The 20978-nt window shown below is 38.2% G+C and overlaps 1 long non-coding RNA gene across 1 annotated transcript; it reads right to left on the bottom strand.

The window, feature by feature from the left end:
- Nucleotides 1–16447: 16447 nt before the first annotated feature.
- Nucleotides 16448–16881, bottom strand: LOC131692866 (uncharacterized). Its single transcript, XR_009306091.1, has 2 exons — nt 16847–16881; nt 16448–16779 (listed from the first exon to the last, which is right to left on the bottom strand). It is a non-coding gene; the product is annotated as an uncharacterized LOC131692866 (long non-coding RNA).
- Nucleotides 16882–20978: the final 4097 nt, after the last annotated feature.

Below are 20978 nucleotides of genomic sequence, written 5' to 3'. Positions count from 1 at the left end.
GCATTCCGGAAGAACTCGGCCGTTGTGGTCCCGGCCGGTCGGAAGAAACCGCCCGTCTTCCCGACATGTATTAGCAGATCGACGAGATCCATCAGTACACAGAGGAGGAATAAAGTCGGTAAACTTATTAATTTATTTTGTTTGTTTATCTTTTTTGTTGTGAAACGAAAATCCGAAATTCTGTAGAAGCACCCAGGCCTCCCTGAAAAGAAGGGTGCGCCGGGCAAACAAGAACCCGAGTAGTGGGCATTTGGGCAAACCCCTACTTACATATAGTAAAAGTTGTATGTTTGGTTAAATACAACACAAAACTACGTTTGATCAATTTAATGTACCCTCAAAATCTTGATTCATAGCAAAACAATGATTATTCGGAACTTTTGGCTAGTAGAAACTAGTTCTCAAATTTATTTTGTCTGCTGTCATTTGTGGAAGAATTTATATTGTCCCGAGAGTATTTCTACTTCCACTGAGCTCGAAAATTCCGTGCAAATTCCGGACAAATCCGTACATCTACTTTATGAAAATCCGTACAGTCCTTCCAAATTCCGTACGGTTTATCAGCTTATTTATGAGGAAGATTACGGTGCAACAGAGATAATGAAAAATATATCGAAATTTCTTTTCATTATAAATGAATCCTACACCATAAATCAAAATTAATTTTCGTTGTCTAAATTTCCTCAAGATATCTTTTTCTGGTTTCAAGATGTTTCTGTGAATAAACTGACCCGTTGGGAAAACTACTCAATACTTCAAAGTTGCGATTTATTTGAGTGATAAACGCCGTATTACTATTTCATCTACTTCCAGCACACCTGCCCTGCCACCGAACTAACAACAAAGACAGTAATTATTGTATTCAAATCGATTAAGCGTGCGATAACGATCGAAGCCTAACCGTGCCGGGAAGGATCACAAGCGGTCCAGGATGCAGCAATTATGCGTCAGTGATAATGGATATTGGATTCAGCGATTCGCTTGCACCGGTAACTTCCGGCCGCGTTGTCGCCGTTGACGCGTAAAATTATCCGTACTTTGTTGTCGTAGATTTTGTAACGTTAGAATACCGCACTGCACCAGTAGTACAATGGCAATCGATGATGATAATAGCGCCAATACGTATGCAGGGTCCAGTTTATAGCAGCGCCAATGATAGAAAGTCACCTTTTCATCGATCATTGCCTCTGCTTTCACCACCTTCCGGAAGATATTAGGTTTCGGTTAAATGACCAGCAAAATAAAGCGTTTTATCTGGGACCGGTCTCCGCAGTGGACTGTTGTACTATTTCGTTTCACGCTCGGTACATCTAGGTCATCGCGGATATCCGGATATTGTGCGCAAACATACATGCGGCGCTCCTGCCAGGTTGGTCAATAGGAGTCACATGTTTGCCAAAAAGGGTAGCAGAGCTGCGACTCGGTCTAGGGACGGTCAAATTAATTTCTCTCTTTTTTACGAATCGGTTTGTCACAATTTAATATATTTTCATATTAAGCGGTGTTAGTTAGCTGGAATAGTAACAAAGGGGAACAAACCACCAAGTCAGTACCACGAACTAATAACATTAACGGCACATAAGCGATCATCACCAGCCGTAAGCCCCAAACGGTGATACTACAACTCTAAACAGAAAAGGGCACATATGGCGAAAAGTTTAAATAAATCTATATGTTTTATGTCATTCAACAATGGACTTTTTGTTCCGTGGGTGGCATCCGTACCGACCACGACCAACAAAACATCCACATCGCCAGAGAGGCATAAACAAAAGTATGTATTTGCTCGCGCAAAAACCCAACACCACCCTTCCCTTCCAGCAATATGTCCTGATATAGTACCGGAATTGCCATTGTCACCTCGCAGCATCAATATTGCATAATATTTAGCAGCGCGACACGACAATTTTTACGTTTGTTTGTTCCGAACAGAAATAATCATAAATAGTAATAAACATTTCCAACAAATGATCGTGATGAAAGTTTAATAACGCTCCAGCTCGTTCACACGCCGGATTCACAGGAACTTTGCCACCGTCAGTCCTTCCAACATCAGTTGATTTGTTTGCCCTTTCGCATAAAATGTGGTCCTTGTTTGTTTGCCGGGTTCGGTTCGAGATAACCCGCCGGTCTCCAGCCTACACGGATCATATTTACCACGTGGCTGGGCAAAGTTCGCTTCCGTTTTCACCCCACGCGACGCGCCCAAACGTTGGCATGCACCAGCAGCGGCAGAAGTCCGTATGTAGGGCCAAACGTCAGGATGCGAACCAATGCAATCATATACCAACAGAGCGGAGCATAAATTGGTCTCGGTGTTGAAATCACCACCGAATGTACTTTTTCCCGATATCCGTCTGTCGTCGTTCGGTGTCGCTTGTGCCGCCGAAGGCTCAAAGCTTGGTGACTGGTTAGTAGCACGGGCCCACATTATCGTGTCCCGGGTGGATGACGGGGCCTGCCTAGGACAGCTGTTGCATTTTTTTTTATTTCTCGCCTGCTGATGGTTGACCTGACATCAATCTTGGGGGAAATGTTGACACGGCTGTACTTGGTTGGGCGACGTGTAAAAAATGACAGGTTGTTTGGCTGGTGAAATGTTATTTGCTCACTGCTGGCAACATTTGTTCGCGCTGTGTGTGGTGCGATATTTTGCACGTTTGGCAAATGAATGGGTTGTCGCTATTGTCATATTTGATATGAGAAATATTTACATACCGGCTGAAACAGTTGCTAGCGAGAAACGAAACCGTTTGGGGGCTGGCCACCGCGTAATTGTTTAATTTTCGTTGTGCCCTCAAACCTATCGATGTACTTCAACGGCGTTCATCATTGGGTATGGTAGTACGCTCATTGCTCATAATGGGTTGACCATTTCTAATCCTGGTTCGTAAACTGTTCGGCCAGGGACTGAAGAAACTCGATGGGTGTGTTTTGATCGACCATTAAACCTATGTAAAAGCGTGGCGAGGTTTCTGGTGGATTCGAGTTTGTGTTCACAAAAAATAAATATGATTTGGCAAGCAATCTGTTCCTGTTACAAGAAAATCACTGTTTTCGTGACAGATAACTATATGAATTTAGAAGTAAAGAAAGTGCCTCAACAAACGGATTAAGTTCCATGATTGTTCAGTTACGCTCTGGCCAAATCTAGTCCGCTGCCATTACAGCAAGGATACGGTACAACGACATTCCGAAAAGAGTAGCATCCGCCAAATTGTCCACAGTTTCATCCAATAGCTAGCGATGTATTGGGCGATAATTAATCGAAAATTGAAGATGAAGAGAGCAGTCACCAGCGATATTGGTCGAATGAAGAATTTTAATTGGAATGGCTGAAGAAGCTGTGCGCCAAAATAAGAGTGAAATGAATAAAAAAAGTGCGTGAACTTCTTCGAAAAAACGATGAATGATTTCTTTCATGTTTTTTCGTAAAACAAAACAACCTCTGTTACATCCTCAAAGTTTTTCGACTGAAAAAAAGGTTGACATTTGTAAACCGTGTGGTATCCGGCGCGATAAAATTTTATTTTGCGCTATTTCAGCCAAAAATAGAACCACTAGGAAGCTGCTCCCATGTCATAAGAGGCAACTAACAACATGCTAGGAGTTCCTAGGTCAATGTATTGATCTGTACCGAAGACAACCTGGATGGACCTTAAGGTTTTGCATCGTAGCCTTTATCCATTCTACATTGAGTGAATCAGTGACATATAGTGACCTTTTCTGATTCGCTATTCCCGATGGTGTGCCAACGTTTTAGGTTTCTTCTGGCGGTTGTATAATAGCCATAAAGGATGAAGTCTAATTCTACACTAAGTAACAGCATATATTAATATGCCAAGGCTTCAAAGCTTTGGATCAAAAACCGTATTTAAAAAAGCAAACTTTCAAGTAGGAATTGTTTTGAATTGGCCTAAGATGAAGCTGTCGAATTACACAAAAAGTTTTATGTGTGTCAAGCGATCTGTAGATGTGTCAAAATAAGCCAGTTTTTTTTATTAAATCTGGAACCGTCTCCCGACAAATCTACATTGACGAATACCTCCAAAAGTGACTTCTTGGGGTCTCATAAAGGTCTGACACTAGCTTTGTACTACTTCTGCTTTCCTAAAGAGTGGTGAACTTCAACACTCTAGAACTTTACTCTGTCAAAAGATGTAGGGCCATCGAAAGTATCGCACTCCTAGTCCTAGTCATCCACTGCTGTACTCTGCGTTACTCTTTCGAGTTTGAACCGCCCATATGGTAGTCGGTTTTTTGCCAGTATTACTCTTCTCTCATCCAATCTTCTTTTGGGCCACCCATGGAACAAAAGCCCTTGTCGTTTTGTTTACTATATTTATTGCGCATAATAAACTTGTCGTTTGCAATTTAGCATTGAACCCAATTATGGAAACGTCTGTGATAGGGAGAGTGGAAATGCCAACCAGTCATTAACATTTAGCGGTGAATTTCTGCAGATTCATTTGGTATATCTTTTATACTTTTTGTACGCTTGCTTTGTACTGCAAACTTTGGAAATGATCATTGAAGAGAAGTGTTGCAATACTCCCGATGGCCGACTGTTCGGAGTTCAAATTGCTCGTTTCGAATTATAGCGAGCGACTTTCGTACATATTGCTAAGATCATATTGTCTCTAGATGAATAGATACATCTATCATAATCCACGTGGCTTTATCCATTTATGTAACGCCCCGCGGAAGTTAATTTACCGTGCAGATTGCTCAGCTTGCTAGCTTGTTGTTTTCTCATTTAAAGGTACACGGAAAAAAATGTTCCCAAAATCGTGAATAAAGTACCATGAATTCTGGAACAATCACGTTTTTACGTTACGAAAACAGGACCATGAACAAAAGGCATGTGTTTTATAATTATGTACAATTTCCCTTCAGTAACGCCAGCGTAACGCTTTTATTAGTGGGAATATTGGTTTTGTTTTGTGAACTTTAGCCACGATTTCATGCATTACGTTGTTCATACATTTAGGAGCATTAGTTCACAAAATCAAAACATTCTGGATATTTTCTCATGAACTATTTCACAAAATTCATGATGATTCGGAATTTTATTCATGAATCCATTCAGTTCTCGTGAACTGGTTCATGGTTAATATATTATTCACGATCCAACATCCGTGCTCGTGAAAAAGTTCACAAAATCATGAAATATTCATGAATTCGGAACTGGTTCATAATTCCTAATACATTATTCAAGATCCAATATCTGTGCTCGTGAAATAGTTCACAAAATCATGAAATTTTTTTTCATGAATTCATGAACTGGTTCATGATTCCTAGTACAATAGTCACGACCATGCTTGCCCGCGAAATAAATCACAAAATCATAAAAGATTAGTCATGTATACGTGAACTAGTTCATGAATCCTAGTATAATAGCCACGACTTACCATTCGTGCTCGTGAAATAGTTCACAAAATCATAAAATATTATTCATGTATTCGTGAACTGGTTCACAAAATCATGAAATATTATTTTTGTATTCGTGAACTGGTTTTGTGATACCTAGTATAATAGCCAGTACTTACTATTTGTGATCGTGAAATAGTTCACGATGTCATAAAATATTATTCGCCAACTGATTCATGATTCATAGTACAATAGTCACGTCACGTCACGTCAATAGGCTCGTCAAATAGTTCATAAAATTATTAACTATCATTCATGGATTCATGAACTAGTTCATGAATTACGACCTATTTTGTGTGCTTGTAATATTTAGAATATATTTCCAATTACTTTCAACTTGCAAATTGGTACTGAAATTTTCACGTGAATTATTTCACTAAATTTGGAGTACTTTTCGTGGAATCATTTTTGTTTTATGTAGTTTTTCATGAAATGTCCAGCTCCTACTGGCCAGTAATACATACGAGCAGAAGAAACTATAAGGACCTCGAATATCGCTATTTATTTGAAAAGGTTCATTGTGATGTCTGGACAGAAAAAGGAAACTGCATTGAGCATGATATATTTCACAGAATAAAACTGCTAATATCATGAACATGGGTCACATTACTCTACGTGTCAAATTCGAAAGTAAGCTCTAGAATAAAAGATCACGATAACGTGCACAGAAATTACGAAAATCGTGACTATGATCCCGAAATTATGAACATGAATCACACATGTCGACAAAAATGTCAAAAATCGTGACTATCATGAGCATGAAGCACTCTACTCATGACTAAAATATGACGATAACGTGAATAGAAATTATGAAATTCGCAACTAAGATCCTGAAATCATGATCACAAATTCGGCCAGTCTGGCAGAAAAATCCGATAGAAACCCATGAATAAAATAGCAAGGTAACGTGATGAGAAATTAGAAAAATCACGAATAAGCTCCTCAAATCATAAGCATCATGTGAATGGCGGCTGCGTATTCTTAAATTATGAACAAGAATCACAACAAAACTAAACATGTCCAGGGAACAACAAAAGTAACCCAACCAAACACGTCAACTAGTTTTTTGGAAACACAAATAGTTTTTTGAAAACGAGGTTTATTATTCAGGATTTCAAGAACTTGGTCACGATTTTCGTAGATCGTTCAGTTCATGAAATCATGATCTTTTGTTCATTAATTTATAAACGGATTTTTTCCGTGTAATCACATAAAAAGTTTGGTGACTTGACAAGGCAGTTTCCGTTAAAACTCCTTGAAAATAACGCCCATCGCAGGACCTCAAGCTTCATATTTCCAGAGATAAACCACAGAAAGGGCGAAATATATCGATGGAAAATTGAGCAAAATTAACACACCAGTCGGATAAATTTTAAATAATTTTTGTTCAATTCCGAACTATGCACGACATTTAAAAAAAAAAGAACCTACTTGACCCACCTACCAGTGAGACGAAAAATTTCTTACGTTTATCACTGTTAGATCATTTTTTAGTTTGCAAAACTCATGCGAAGTAAGCTCTCACCTAGAAATGAGGCAAACACAGCTTCGATATCTACACGAATAGTACCTTGAATAAATTGAATAAATCATAGAAAATCAAAAAAAAACAAATCCTATTTAAAAATTATTAAAGCAAAAAATGCAAAAAGAGTTATCACTCACTAAGTGAAAAACTAGACAATTTAAAAATAGTTATGAAATTAATAAAATGAATTCAATTGATTCAACCCAACAAATTGAATGAAATCAATAAAATGAATGACTGAACAAAATCAATAAAAAGGAAAAAAATGTGAACGAAACGAATAAAACGATTAAAATAAACAAAACGATTAGGATGAATAAAAATACAAAACGAATGAGATGAAAAAACTGAATACAATAAGAAAAAGTAATAAAATAAAAAATGATAAAAATAAATAAAAGAAATTAAATAAATAAACTATGAAATGAATAATGTGGATAAAATCAATGAAATGAATCAAGTAAAGAAAATAAATAGATAGGGTAAAATTAATAAAAATAAGTAAAATTAAACAGAATAAAATGAATTCAACGATTAAGAATTAGACGACATTAAAACAGTTATAAAACTAACAGGATAAATTAATTTGTGTCGAATTAATAATGTTGCATGGAATGAATAAAAAGAATGACTGAACAAAATTAGTCAGATTATTAAAACGAAAAAGATCTATATAAAAATTATAAACTGGAAAAAAATAATGAATTGTACAAAATGAAAACAGTAAATAAAATATATTAAATGAATGATATGAACAAAATGCATCAAATGAATGAACTGATCGGAATGAATCCGAAGCATGAAAAAAATAAAATAGATGAAATGAAGTCAAATGGACAAAATGAATAAATAGAATGCTGAAACAAATAAATTATAAATATTAAATGATCATATATTTTAAATCCACCATATGTTCAAAATGAATAAACTAAAAAAACGAATAAAAATCCATGAAATGAATAAACTGAAAAATTAGGATAGAGAATAATATTAAAAGAAACGACTTAAATAAAGTAAATGAATAAAGCGAATTGTACGAATTTAAGAACCACTTTGCCTTTCTCATATAGGTTATGCAATCGGTCGAAATTTCGACTTTTTTAACCAAGGCCCGCAGGGCCCAATCTTTTATACCATTCGACTTAGTTCATCGAAATCGGAAAATGTTTGTATGTGTGTTCGTGTGTGTATGTGGCATATGTGTGTATGTATCAAACAATCTCACCGATTTTTCTCAGAGATGGCTCAACCGATTTGCACAAACTTAGTCTCAAATGAAACGTACAACCTTCGTATCGGTCGCCATTGATTTTTTATTAATACGACTTCTGGTTCCGGAGTTACAGGTCGAAGATCACACGGCAAATTCTCCTATAAACTGGTACAACAATACGTGAAATTGCGGGCCAAGATCATTAATGACCCATCGAAGTCGCATTGACCACGTTGGTCACCTATGACGGTTCTTGATGACCCCGAAGAACTTGCCAAGTCCCTAAATTAATGTCATACCTGTTTCACAGTGAATTCTTTGTCGATTTTTACAAACTCGATCTCAAATGAAAGATACAGCGTTCCCATTGCCTGTGATTGAATTTCTAATTGATCTGACTTCCGGTTCCGGGATTACAGGGTAATGAGTACGAACACGCAGCAAACCCCGATTTCAGCGGACATAACGATGAATGTAAAAAGGGGATTTTTTTTTTTCCAAAAGGTAAAAATGTTCCCAAAATTTGAGCACAACTGCTTGGATTTTTAGTTCTAGGTCACTAACAGTAATTCAAAGACTCTTTGGCAACATTGGCCACCGTTGACGGTTCCGGAAGCCCCGGCGAAAGTATTCAAATTCAGAATAACAGTTACATTGATTTCTCAGTGATGACTGGACCGATTTGCCCAAACTTAGTCTCAACTAAACGGTGTTGCGTTCCCAAAAACTGCTAATTAATTTTATTTCAATTCGACTCCTGGTTGCGGAGTTACGGGTTGAAGAGTATGGTCACAGAGAAAATTCCTATTCAAACCGATACCGCGATGAATACAAAACGGATTTTTTTTGCTACAATAGGAGCCAAACATCTTGCCTTTATAGTTCTAGATTACTAACAGCCCATTGAAATCTTGTTGGCCACATTGACCCCCATAGACGGTTCTGGAAGTGCCTGGAAAAATGGCCAATGATCTCCTTGTGGGGACATCTTTGATTGCTCCTAAAACTATAGACAGATAAGATTACTTGTAGTTTCACAAACCATCATTTAGCAAAACGCAATCAAGTGTCACAAGTTATAAATAGGTACGCAAGCCATCCATCGAATCACATCGCAATTTGTAGGACTCGCTCACAAAAAAAACGAAGGGAAACACAACGAGCAGTAAATCAATCTAACTTTTCCCGCACTGAAAACCAAAACCGATCAACGATCGACAAACGGCCGCACCCGGTTCCGATTATGTGGTCAACTTTTGATGGCACCGCAGCATTTATGGCACTGAACGCAACTTTTCCCTTTGTGCAGTTTGCTGTTTTGCAACGCTGGCACTTTACGTCCGCCGTTCGTCCGTCCGGCTGGCCGGACCGGTTACGTCCGATGGGCACCAACTTTCCTCTCAACCTTTTTCCCACCCAGTTGGTGGCAAATTCCAATCGAATGGCAGCTAGTGTTTCCATCGACGGTCGCGCACGCTATGGACCCTGATGTGTAAGAGGGGATGAGCTCGAACCACTTTAGATTCGTTAGAACATCAAGCTGGAACACAAAATGTTGTACATGTTACACGGCACCCGTTTCGGAGTCCCAGCCCGGCTAACCACCAACTTCTTCACCGCAGGCAGAACCAAAACCCCGACGATGGCAGGCGCGGCGAGGTGTTGCGTCGTCGTTTGAATTGAGTTGTTTCCATTCTCATCTCCGAAAATACAGTTGTTCGCTTCCGGCCAAGTAATTGCAAAAGTTGTCGAAGTGTTGCACTCAGGCAGGGGTTGGAACAAAAAAAAATCGGAGAGAAGAGAGAGAGACAGAGCAAACGAGCGGAGAACAACTGTGTGTTAAAGTAAAAACTGCGCCATGGGGAAAATGAGTTTGAAGGTTTTTCGCGATTGGAAAATGTGGAAAATCTACTACGGGGCAAGTTTTTCATTCGCAGTATTTTTTTTTGTTATATCATTTGGCCGCGGGAGTTGCGAATCGTTTGTGACTGAGTTTTTGCGTGATAGGAAAAGGTTGTTCGAAATTGATGTTTTTTTTCGGTTGGTTACGGTTCTCGATCAAAACTTTTGATGTTATGCGCACATTGTTAGTTGGAGATTTCCATTTAAATTTTCCTTTTTGTTGTTGTGTGTGAGAGTTAACGAATGGCTCGAGTTTCCGGCATTGTTAGCAAAAACAAGAAACTAACACTGGAAGGAAAACAAATTGTTAGGCACTTGCAATATTTTGTGAACCAATGTAGTTGGAAGAAATATTGTGTATGTCGAGCACTGATTTAATAGGCTTTATGGCTTTTAAGCAATACGCACCAAGGCAAGCTGTTCAATTTGGATTATTCTTTTCTACTGATTTCATCATTATGTCGACTTCTTTTACATTTTTAGAACTACACTAATGTGTTTTGCAAGAACTGTTTCTGGAAAATCTTGTTAAATATTCTTATGGCACCTAATGCAAGATTTTTTTCTAGAGTTGTCCTACTGGAGCTGTAGGGTCTCGGAAGGGCTCCCAATCACTCACTACAATTGCAGACGAGACGGGACATGTCACCCACTAAAACACTGCTGAAGGCCAATTGCAGCGGGCCGTGATTCTGAATGTGAATGTGAATTGTACGGTTCAGATATGTGCGGGCGTAGAGACTTCGCGATCGCGTGTATCATCGCGAACAGTTCGAGCGTTTATACGTTCATGTTTTCGATCGCATGTGCGTTTGTATGTCGCGTGTGCTAACGTGTATATCACTTTCAGTGTATAAATTATTTTTTTAAACTGTGTGCCTTTCGCATATTCGCTTGTGTTCTTGGATGATCACGCGCGGACCGTGAATGTGATACTTAATTATCGGTGTACGGCTCAGATGCTAGAAGAAAGTAAGTTCTTCCGTATCACTAGAGTTCCCGGTTATGTCGCCAATCCCGGCCATGTCGCCATTTATGTGTTGTAGTGGATTTGAGTGTCATTTTTTTGATTGGTTCAACTGAAGCCGAACGTGACCGATTCATGATCGCATGCGCGATGAGTTATTGCTTGAGACCGCGTTTGTATGTTTATAGGTGCTACAAAGTTCACTTAACTACCGAAGTGTTTTAATGATGGCGAGATCGCGGGTGTAGCTATGTGTAGATGATTGCAATTTCATGTTCGCGTTTGTGACAAAGTTTGTATTATCGTGCAGGCCACGAGCGTTTGTATGTATATGAGAGAATATGCAATTAATTGTTTTATTGAATGTTAGTATGAATCGAATTTAGCATAGCAATAAAAGGAATCATAACATGTCGAATAAGAGAAAAAAGATGCAAAGAGATTAATTAAAAGCGTATAAATTGACCGATGCGATTTTTGGTGTACATGAGTAGTGGAAAAGAAAACTAATAGAAGTACAACAAAAACAGACTAATAAAGTTGAATAAAATAACACATGTAACATGCATTTAAACTACTTTAGCTCTAGTTTTAAGTTAGAATTTCATCATGCTATGTTGACCGGGAAGGCATGATTGGCGTACGTCGGTAAATTAATTGTACCTTAATTTATCCAATCCGATCTTCCTGAATAAATCGAATCGAATACACGAAATGAAAGCCAGAAAAAGTGACCAATGAATCCTAAAAAGAATTAGCCACTATTCCATCATATTCGCCAATTCTGCATCCATTCCCTGGCACAGCTGTCACAAATGCCTAGACGAACACATACACATATAGACATACGACTAGCACATAACAATTGTCCACTACTACTAAAAACTATAATTATTACAAAACGGCCACTAATAGGTTTCTAATTTTACATTTATTGAATAATTTAATTAACCTGTGCACGAGGACGAAGTCAACCCATAAATGGACACACAATGACCCCCACTGTAAGCTCTGTTCACCAACAAAGCCATTAAACTATGGAACAATGTCTGCAAACACGGCTCACAGCAAAAATCAAGCCACGTCAACCCGCCAGGCTGTCACGCCAGCGCGCACAGGGTAAAGGTTTAACATTAGCTAGGACTGGTACAGAGTATAAAAAAAACACAAAACATAAAAAGGCCGCCCAGGTCCCTATTAGGTTCTTTACTGACACAGTTAACCTCATTTTTCTTGACAGTTCACTTGTACTGTTTACATGGACTTACAAAAGTTTTGTGGCCGACTAGATTCGCTCTAAGCAAATCGCAAAGATTTTTTCTAAGTCAATGTAAATAGTACAAGCGTACTGTCAAAAATGAGCACTTGAGTTCATTTGTGACGTCAGCGTAAAGTATTCAATTATTGGTTCGAATCAAAACTCGTCGAAATGTCAATTGACAATAGGTTCATCCGGAGTGTTCATTTGTGTTTACATTTTGCAAGCGTCACCAATTTTATTTTGATTCCAGAAGATTCCTGAAGGGTATCGGTTAATTACCGGAATCCAGAAAAGTTCAACCGGATATAAGCCGGAATTCTGGCTGGTTAAAATTTAATCTGGGAAATAAAATTTTTCTGGCAACGCTCCAGCACCCCGTTAAACTCTAACGATTTCGCCACCTGAGCGCCAGTTTGCCTCTACGGAATGAACTTTTGTTTACTTTCGACAATTTTTCTATTCGAGCCAACAACATCTAGCTCATATGCCCTCTCGGTCTCCTCGATGTACCACTATCGAGGCATAATGCAATAACTTTCTTAAAGCAAATTGAGTAGTTTATGTTGTTTCTTACCCTATATAAAAGGGTGCGCTTATTCATATTATGGACATCTTGCGGCAATATACGTGAAACAAGAGCTACTTTGTAACGACACATAGATGTTCGCACTATAAAATAACCCCTTCCCAGCACAACAAATCCAGAATGAGATACGGAATGTAGGCTGATTTATGTTGGAATTCCAGCCCGAATACAACCACCTATACTGGATGAAACGGTTGTTACAATTGCGCTCAAATTCTGAGAGAAAACATTCCGACTGCGACGCACCCACTTATTTTTTTCTACCGAATCTCAGCTTTTTTCGCTTCTTTTGCAGAAATCTCAACAGCTGGCAGGGATACTATACGGGGTACATTTCGTACATTTAATACAAAATGTCTTCATTTGTCTTCAACGGGCAGGATTCTGAATCGGTTATTGATTTTGAGCAAGAATTCCGCCAAAAATCAGTCAAACATCCGAAAACAATGTCTTTAAAATGAAAAACACGTCTTCACAACATTTCAAATGTTTTCAAAATGAAGAAAAATCTTCAAATCTGGCATCTCTGAGTTGAGTTTCAGTAAACAATTGTTTGGCTGATATCTCAGCAGTACAAGTGACGTTTCATAGCTGATACTCGGAAAATATTTCACCGAAAATTAGCTAACAAATCTCACTTTACTGAGACATCAGTTTCTAAATTTGCCGACTACACGGCTGTTGGGAAATTTGTCGAACCGAATTGAGTGTCCAAGGGGTCCAATGGCGAAGTCTGCTGTCAAAACGACTGAAACAAAGAGATGTAAGAGAAAGAATTTCAAATTTTCTCTTGGTGGAAACAAATGGGTAAAATGTGTGGGCGCAAACAGTTTTTCTTAAAAAAATATTAATAAGTATCTAAAAGAACTTCTACAAACTGTTCCCATATTGTTTCTGTATCAAATGTGTATTTACATGCATACGAAAAACTACCTAAAATTGAGTTATTTTTACTCAATTTCGGGGTATCGTGGAATAACGTACAAAAAAAAGGCAAACCGTGTTGAAGGTATAGTTTCCTTTTAAACACGGAAAAAATTACAATTGATCGAAAGATTTTTATACTCATCCTTGAGTTAAGTACACTTAAATTCGGAATGAATTTGCCTAATTCAAACAATTCAAACGTACCTTACTCTATGGAAGACCTCGACTGAGTCGAATCTCTCGTTTTGTTTTTAACAACACTAATAAATGTGAAAGCGACGCAAAAATCAAAAGTATCTAAATTTTAGTTGAAAGAACATATTCTTTACGTTGTTTTATTTTCCGTGTATTTTACAACTATAAGGGTACGTTCAGGAGCGTTTTATCTTGTATAGGCGTTTCAAAGTAAAACTGGAACTGAAACATTCACATCCCCAGCAGAGAGTTTTGTTTTAAAAATTCGAAGTTTTGTTTTAAAATTTAAAACTGTTATACGATGCCGTCCTATTTGTTGCTGATTTTAAAACACGTTTAGAACTGTGTTTTAAATACGTGCAAAGTCTTCAGCACAAACACTTAGACCCGATAAACTGGTGAAAAAGAAATTTGAATGCAGTTACACCGAAGGCATGACGAGACATGAATTTTAAACTGAATAGAACACCCGCTAAAACTGCTGCTACCCGGTCAGCGTGGCACGCAGAAAGTTAGCAAAAGTTGAGCAAAGCGAAATTGATGCTGGCAGAGTTTCTGCGAGCATTTTGCGCGATTTGTGCGAGAATTCTGGCAACGAATTCGCTCAAATGCAACAACCGTTTCTGACAGAAGCGGTTAAACCAACCGATGCTGCTCACTTTTATCCAGAATCCAGTCAGAAATGTACGGACAAGATCTCTGCACGCTTCCTGCCACATCTTTGTCAGATGTTTTGCTCGATTCGTGCTAAATTCTACCAGGTAGGAATTGCCAGGATCTTTGCACAGTTTATGTCCGAGTTATGCCAGGGTTTTGCTCGGTTCCTGTCAAAATTTGCCAGAAAACACGAGCGAAACCGAGTTCGCCCTAGCTCAACTAACCCGACAGGATACGCGCAGAAATCTTACAGGGCTGCCAAATCAAGACTTACAGAAATCTAGCAGAGCGGTCTCTGCCAGAAAAATTGCTCACTGGGTAGGGACAGCAAGTCCTAGTTTTAAAAATTTTTAGTTTTATATTATAGAACTGTAAAAATTATGTATCTAGAACTGAAACACTCCTGAACATTTCTTAATTTCTCCAAACCCGCAACTTTCAATTTTTTTCCCATACATTTTAATTTACGTTGGCCACCACCGAAGCAGCGCCATCTCTTAAATATTTCCATGAAGGTATTACCTAATTGGCGATTTGCGGTAAAACTAGAATTAATCATGCGACACCTATGATTCAGCTCGTGAACTGGTAAAGTGATACAGTTTTTTTTTCACTCACAAGTGAGTCATAGCTTCCTATAAAACGAGAAAGAAATTTAGTTTTAATTGCATTTTTTCTGAAATTTCAGTAATTTAAAACTATTTGGTTCATATATTTCTTCGAAATGTAATCGGGGTATTATGGTGGTTATAAAAATACTTTCCATAAATAAAGTTTCAACTGGAAACCGAGACCCAATCAGTACCAATGTTAAACTCCTTCATATTTTGGGAATTCTGTTAAGCCTATTGGCGATTTGCGGCAAAACCAAAATTAGTCATGCGACACCTATGATTCAGCTCATGAACTGGCAAAGTGATACAATTTGCTTTTTTTTCACCCGTAAGTGAGTCGTAGCTTACAACAAAATCTTCATTATCTTCACGGAAAAAGCTAACCACTGCCAAAATATGAATGAAACGAGTAAGAAATTTAGTTTTATTTGCAATTATTCTGAAAGTACAGCCATTTGCAACTATTTGACTCATACATTTCTTCGAAATGTAATCGGGGTATTATTGTGGTTATAAAAAATCGTACCATAAATAAAGTTCCAACTCGAAACCGAGACCCAATCAGCACCAATGTCAAACTCCTTTATATTTTGAACTACGTAGGAGATTCAGTGAAGACTATCGGAGAGAAGGATCGGCTGTGCATGATACAAAGCTGACACTTTCCTATTAGCCGGATATACTCTCCTCGCGTGATCTGGAGAGTTTCATGAATTTACACCATCTCATGAAGGTTTAGCTCAACTTAGGACGAACGGGAAATGCTGTTGCGGCGGCTACGGTGCTCAACAAATTACATTTCGAAACAGCGCGCATATAGCTCTGCGAATAATATTAGAAACCGCTATGTTTTACACTCTTTTCGCAAGATGTTTACTCATCATCTGATAAAATGATGATTTTCCTCCATTTTCATAAACAATTATCAACAAATTGATCGGTAATTTGGTGTTTAGAAGTCATTTTTTACCAATGTTTACAGAAAATATATGCACTATGACAGAACAGAATAAAATCAGCAACACTTTCCTTCCAGCGCTATCTGCGAGCGGTTTCAACGTAGAATCGCCAATCAGAGAGAAGGATCGGCTGTGTATGATGCAAAGCTAACACTTTCCAATTAGCCGGATATATTCTTTTCTCGCGTGATCTAGAGAGTTTCGTAAATTTACACCATCTCATGAAGGAATACTGTATTATCATTATATAATCCTATCCAGACTCCATTTTATATAATGTTTCGATGCTGGCATTCAGGAATTTTTTCTCACAATTAACATTCTGCGGATAGTCACAGTATTTCGGTACATCATTCCAAAGTAATCCGGCTGGGCAGCTCTGTTCGACCAATTTTCCCCAATTGCAAGTGAGATATTTACTGCAATCCATTGGATGTGGATAATGGATGGCCACCAGCGGGTCGTTGACTTCCGGACAATGAGGATCAGTTGCCGAACATAGTGCTGGCGCAATGATCAGTGTTAGAAGCATGAATCGTACTGAAAAAGACACTGTATGTTTAGCTATTGCAGAAAATCATAATTTCATTCGATTTGAAATACTTACAATTCATAGTATTAGGGTGTGAGCTGACTACTGGTTCAAATCATACTACTGAATAGACGGCTGCTTACTTATATACCAAGCCTCGTCAAATGTCAAGTACTTAGCCATGATTCATGATAACAAAACACTGAAAATGAAACTTGTTTTTATCAGCGACAGTTATAAGTTTTATTGCTAAGGGTTATTGAGTCAAAGGAAGAGGATCCGCTCATGACACTACTCAAATTCCCCTTAAGTTTTACCGCCACACTTCAATCACGTCCAATGCTCCGAAAAGATAGTCTAATTGGAATAAATATTATAAATAAAGTAATTTAAATGTTATGCGGATGCGTCTCGAGTTCCTCTCATCAGAATCCGACTTAGTGCCACGAGTAAGCAAGCGCCGAATTTACGCCGGATAAATAGACCGAATGTGTTCAATACATACAATTTTCAACAGAAGAAACGAAAGGCAGATGCCTAAATAAAGTTCTCAGTCTACAAGGCGAGTGTTTAATACTGTCACTAAAGCAAAACAACAATGGTCATTGCATCAAGAATTTCTCCCACCGCCGGTTCACTCGCTTACTGAATGATATCAATTTCCGGTTGTCTGACACGCTTCCAGCGAAATGTTCACTCAATGACCGCATTACGGCAGGCGAGAAAACTTTCGCAATAGTGTTTCCGAAAGCTCCCGATGCCTCGTTCTGCTGCACCAGCAATGGCTGTAATCTCGGCCTGCAAATGGAAATCATTATATGCTAGTGTTTAAATTTCAACAGCCATGATTATGACACTTTGAAGAATTTTTAGCTTTGAATAGCTGTTTTTTTTTCTTCGGAAAGTGCTGAACCATCAGCAACGCTCCTAACAGAACGGAGATTACAGACTGTTATGAATTCTTAAATAGTTCAGGAAAGCAGAAAAAATATACAAGTGTTTCGAAAGCACATCAACTGAAAAACTACTCGAGAAAAAGTTTCTTCTTCATTTTTCTTCTGCTCCCGCTATACGGGCTCCTTTTCTGTACGGGCCCTGCTATCCCCGAGTCGTTCGAATGGATAAATTGAAACAAAAGAATGTCTAAAACGGAGCGCAGTGAGTGAGCGAGCGAGCTTTCAGATGCTCCAAGCCTCCGGAAAGTTCAGCAATAATAAAAGACTGGAAATTTTTCTTGCACCAGATCCCGCAAACACTCGTTCCTTTGTGTATTTGCTCGCAAGAGTTTCGGGTCGGTTGACAGTGCTCCACGCCAGCTAGACTACGCGTGCGGTGCCATACCATGCACTGGTACTGGGTTCGAGGTGCGCTTTTTATCACACCAGTCCATTGGCTAGTTTTAAGTAGTTTGTAATGCCAATTTGAATAGTAATTGCTAGAAACTGGTCCGAAGTGAAAGCTCGCTTCCAACGAGTAATAGTTTTTCGATTAAAAATGTTCCTCTCGGAAGCTATAGAAGACTAACACCGCGTGGGACTGCAAGGCACACGCCTCAAGTTAATGCAAGGCCACGTGGTCGTCATTATTTCATAATATGCATCATCATTATAGCTGTTTCTGCACATTTTTGTTGGCCTTTTTGTGCCTTACCGACGACCATTGTCGTTCAATCCGATGATAAAATAGTTTTTAAAAGAAGAGCTTTGAAAAATGTTATCCTTTCGCTTCGTCACTTTTGCGAAGATTTCCGAGAGTGGAGTATTCTGTATTTTATGTGCTCGTGCCAAATTTGCTTCCGGTTCTAGCTGCATTCAGCTGCTTGTTTCGTATATTCGTGATGGTTGCAAAGCTTGAACAAGAAAAATTCAGACGCAAAAAGCTAATTATCTTCGGTAGTAATTTAATTTTTAAGACTACACGGGTAATTATTGCTAAAAACTTTTCGCTTCCTCAGTTCATCGTCCTTTCATTTCCTGCATGTTTAGCAGCCAAAATCCACTTCTGCTTTAAGTCCTTCCTCTTATCCACTGTTTCACCCTGCTGTTTTGCTGTTTTTATTTCTCTTTTTTAAGATACTAAAGAATGCCTAGAAAATAATGGCGATAATGTACATATGGATGCTGTTTAAAAATAATCATTTGAATTGGGCAATTCGCAGGGTGACCATGCAGACGAGCTCAAACCCCGGACAATCGAAAGAGATCCCCCTTGCTTCTTACATCACGCTCGAACGTGCCTGACGAAATTCTTCCCAGGTTATGAATATTTTTGAGTGTCTAACAGGCAGAGCTCTGCCAGAATGTAAACTATTATTGGTGAAATCTGCAATCCACAATTGAGCGGATGAGATGAAATATTTTGCGATCGTCTGCGAAAAACTGGAGAGGAGTCTTCAACGCTAAACACATGCCATTGAAATAAAGCAGAAACATCAACGGTTCCAAGTAGCTTTCTTGGGCTACTCCTGACGTAGATGTTAATGTGGGTGCCTGGCAATTTCCAACCATGATCGCTAGTTCTGTGAGCTAGGATCGAAACAAATGCAACAGCTACCTTTAATATCAAATTTCTGTTGAGCGATTGTTCTCTTGTGGTTCACTCTATTAAAAACGGCAGAAAGGTCGGTGTAAAATATACTAGTTAAGCTCTCGTTATTCAACATCTATTTAGTAAAATGCTACTGTCAAAAGATGCTCAAAATATTTGAAGAAGCGACGTCACCAGAACGTCGATGTTCCCTTTCACAAACACCGAAGGAACTCAATCATGGGGTCCGGATTGAATGGCGCTTTAATTAAGCCATGAAGAGCTCGTTTCATCGGCATATATCGATGTCGATTTGTTTATACATTTTTCCGGATTTAAATGTTAAAATGCACTTGCCTCTGCGTTTTTTTAACTGCCATTCATTTTGCAAGTAAAACAATTAAAGCGTAATCATGGCGAAATACAGACAGAGAAAAACAAAGGTGAAATGGTGTGGCGAATGCCGATTTCCTGGTGAGGACAGAAGATCGGAAAGAGCAATAACGAGGCATTATTGAGGGATTGAATAAAGACATCGAAAGAAATTATTGGGAGATTCGAGATCGAGTGCATTAGGTTTTGTTTATCGTAATCTGCTTTAGAGTGAACTAGCTAATACCCATCGCGCGTTGCTGCGATTTTCAACGAAAGAGGAGGAAAACACAATTTATTCCAAAGTTCCATCTGGCAAGCAGATAATCCCCGATCAATATCACACAAACACGCCCCATAACAAATATCTACTGTGTACAGTAATGTTTCGATTATATCACTATGCGTTTATATCAATACTCGCTTATATCACCCTCGATTATATCACGGTTTTGTCTCGATTATATCACGCTTTTTGAAAAACAGAACAGGCTCACTACATTTTGATCCAGTTAAGCCACATGTTGTGTCCTGGCACTTTTAATATTTTTCTACAATTAATTTGCTTATTTACATGTAGGGTAATGAGCCTATTAGTGGGGTTCGGATTATTTCCTTAAGGGTTTATATATGATGAGGTCGGTCAAAAAGCCGAACTTTTTATTCTTTTATCTAAAAGTATAAATTCTTAAGAAAATATTTTTTTTATGGAGGTCTAAGCAGTAAAATCAAAGTTTTAACACTTCATCTTATTTCTATACGTGGGCGAAGGCCTAGGTGTAAAACTTTAAACGTGAATAATCTCGAAATCATGTTTTACCAAAAACGTTGTTGTAATCACTAGGATTGTCGAAATATCTTTCGACCGATTCCAATTTTTGTTTTAAATTCTTCGTAACTCATTTACCGTGACCTAAAGCGGGTGCCTGGTATATATTTTATTCGCTTAATTGTTAGTTATCCGCGAGAAAATCTAACAAAATAATGAGAAAAACAAAATACGCAAGATATGGTAGGTATGCCGAGATATGCATTTTCTCTTAAATTGATGTGAATACTTTTCTTTTGGAAAAGAATTGGAGATGTGTCTATTTTTATGATTTTAAGAAAAGGTACGGGATACGTAAAGTGAAGTTGTATTGGGAAAAATTATCCGCTAACAATAGGATCATTACCCTACTATGATTAATTCTTTTTGATTAACTTTAACTTTTATGACTTTTTGTTTATAGAAATACATGGGTTGATGCTTAAATGCATTTTTTGTTTTGTTTTGAATATATCACACTTCAAATATATCACGCTAAAA

Source organism: Topomyia yanbarensis, chromosome 3 (assembly GCF_030247195.1).
Source record: "Topomyia yanbarensis strain Yona2022 chromosome 3, ASM3024719v1, whole genome shotgun sequence".
Lineage (NCBI taxonomy): Eukaryota > Metazoa > Arthropoda > Insecta > Diptera > Culicidae > Topomyia > Topomyia yanbarensis.
This window is presented reverse-complemented; position numbering and strand designations above follow the sequence as displayed.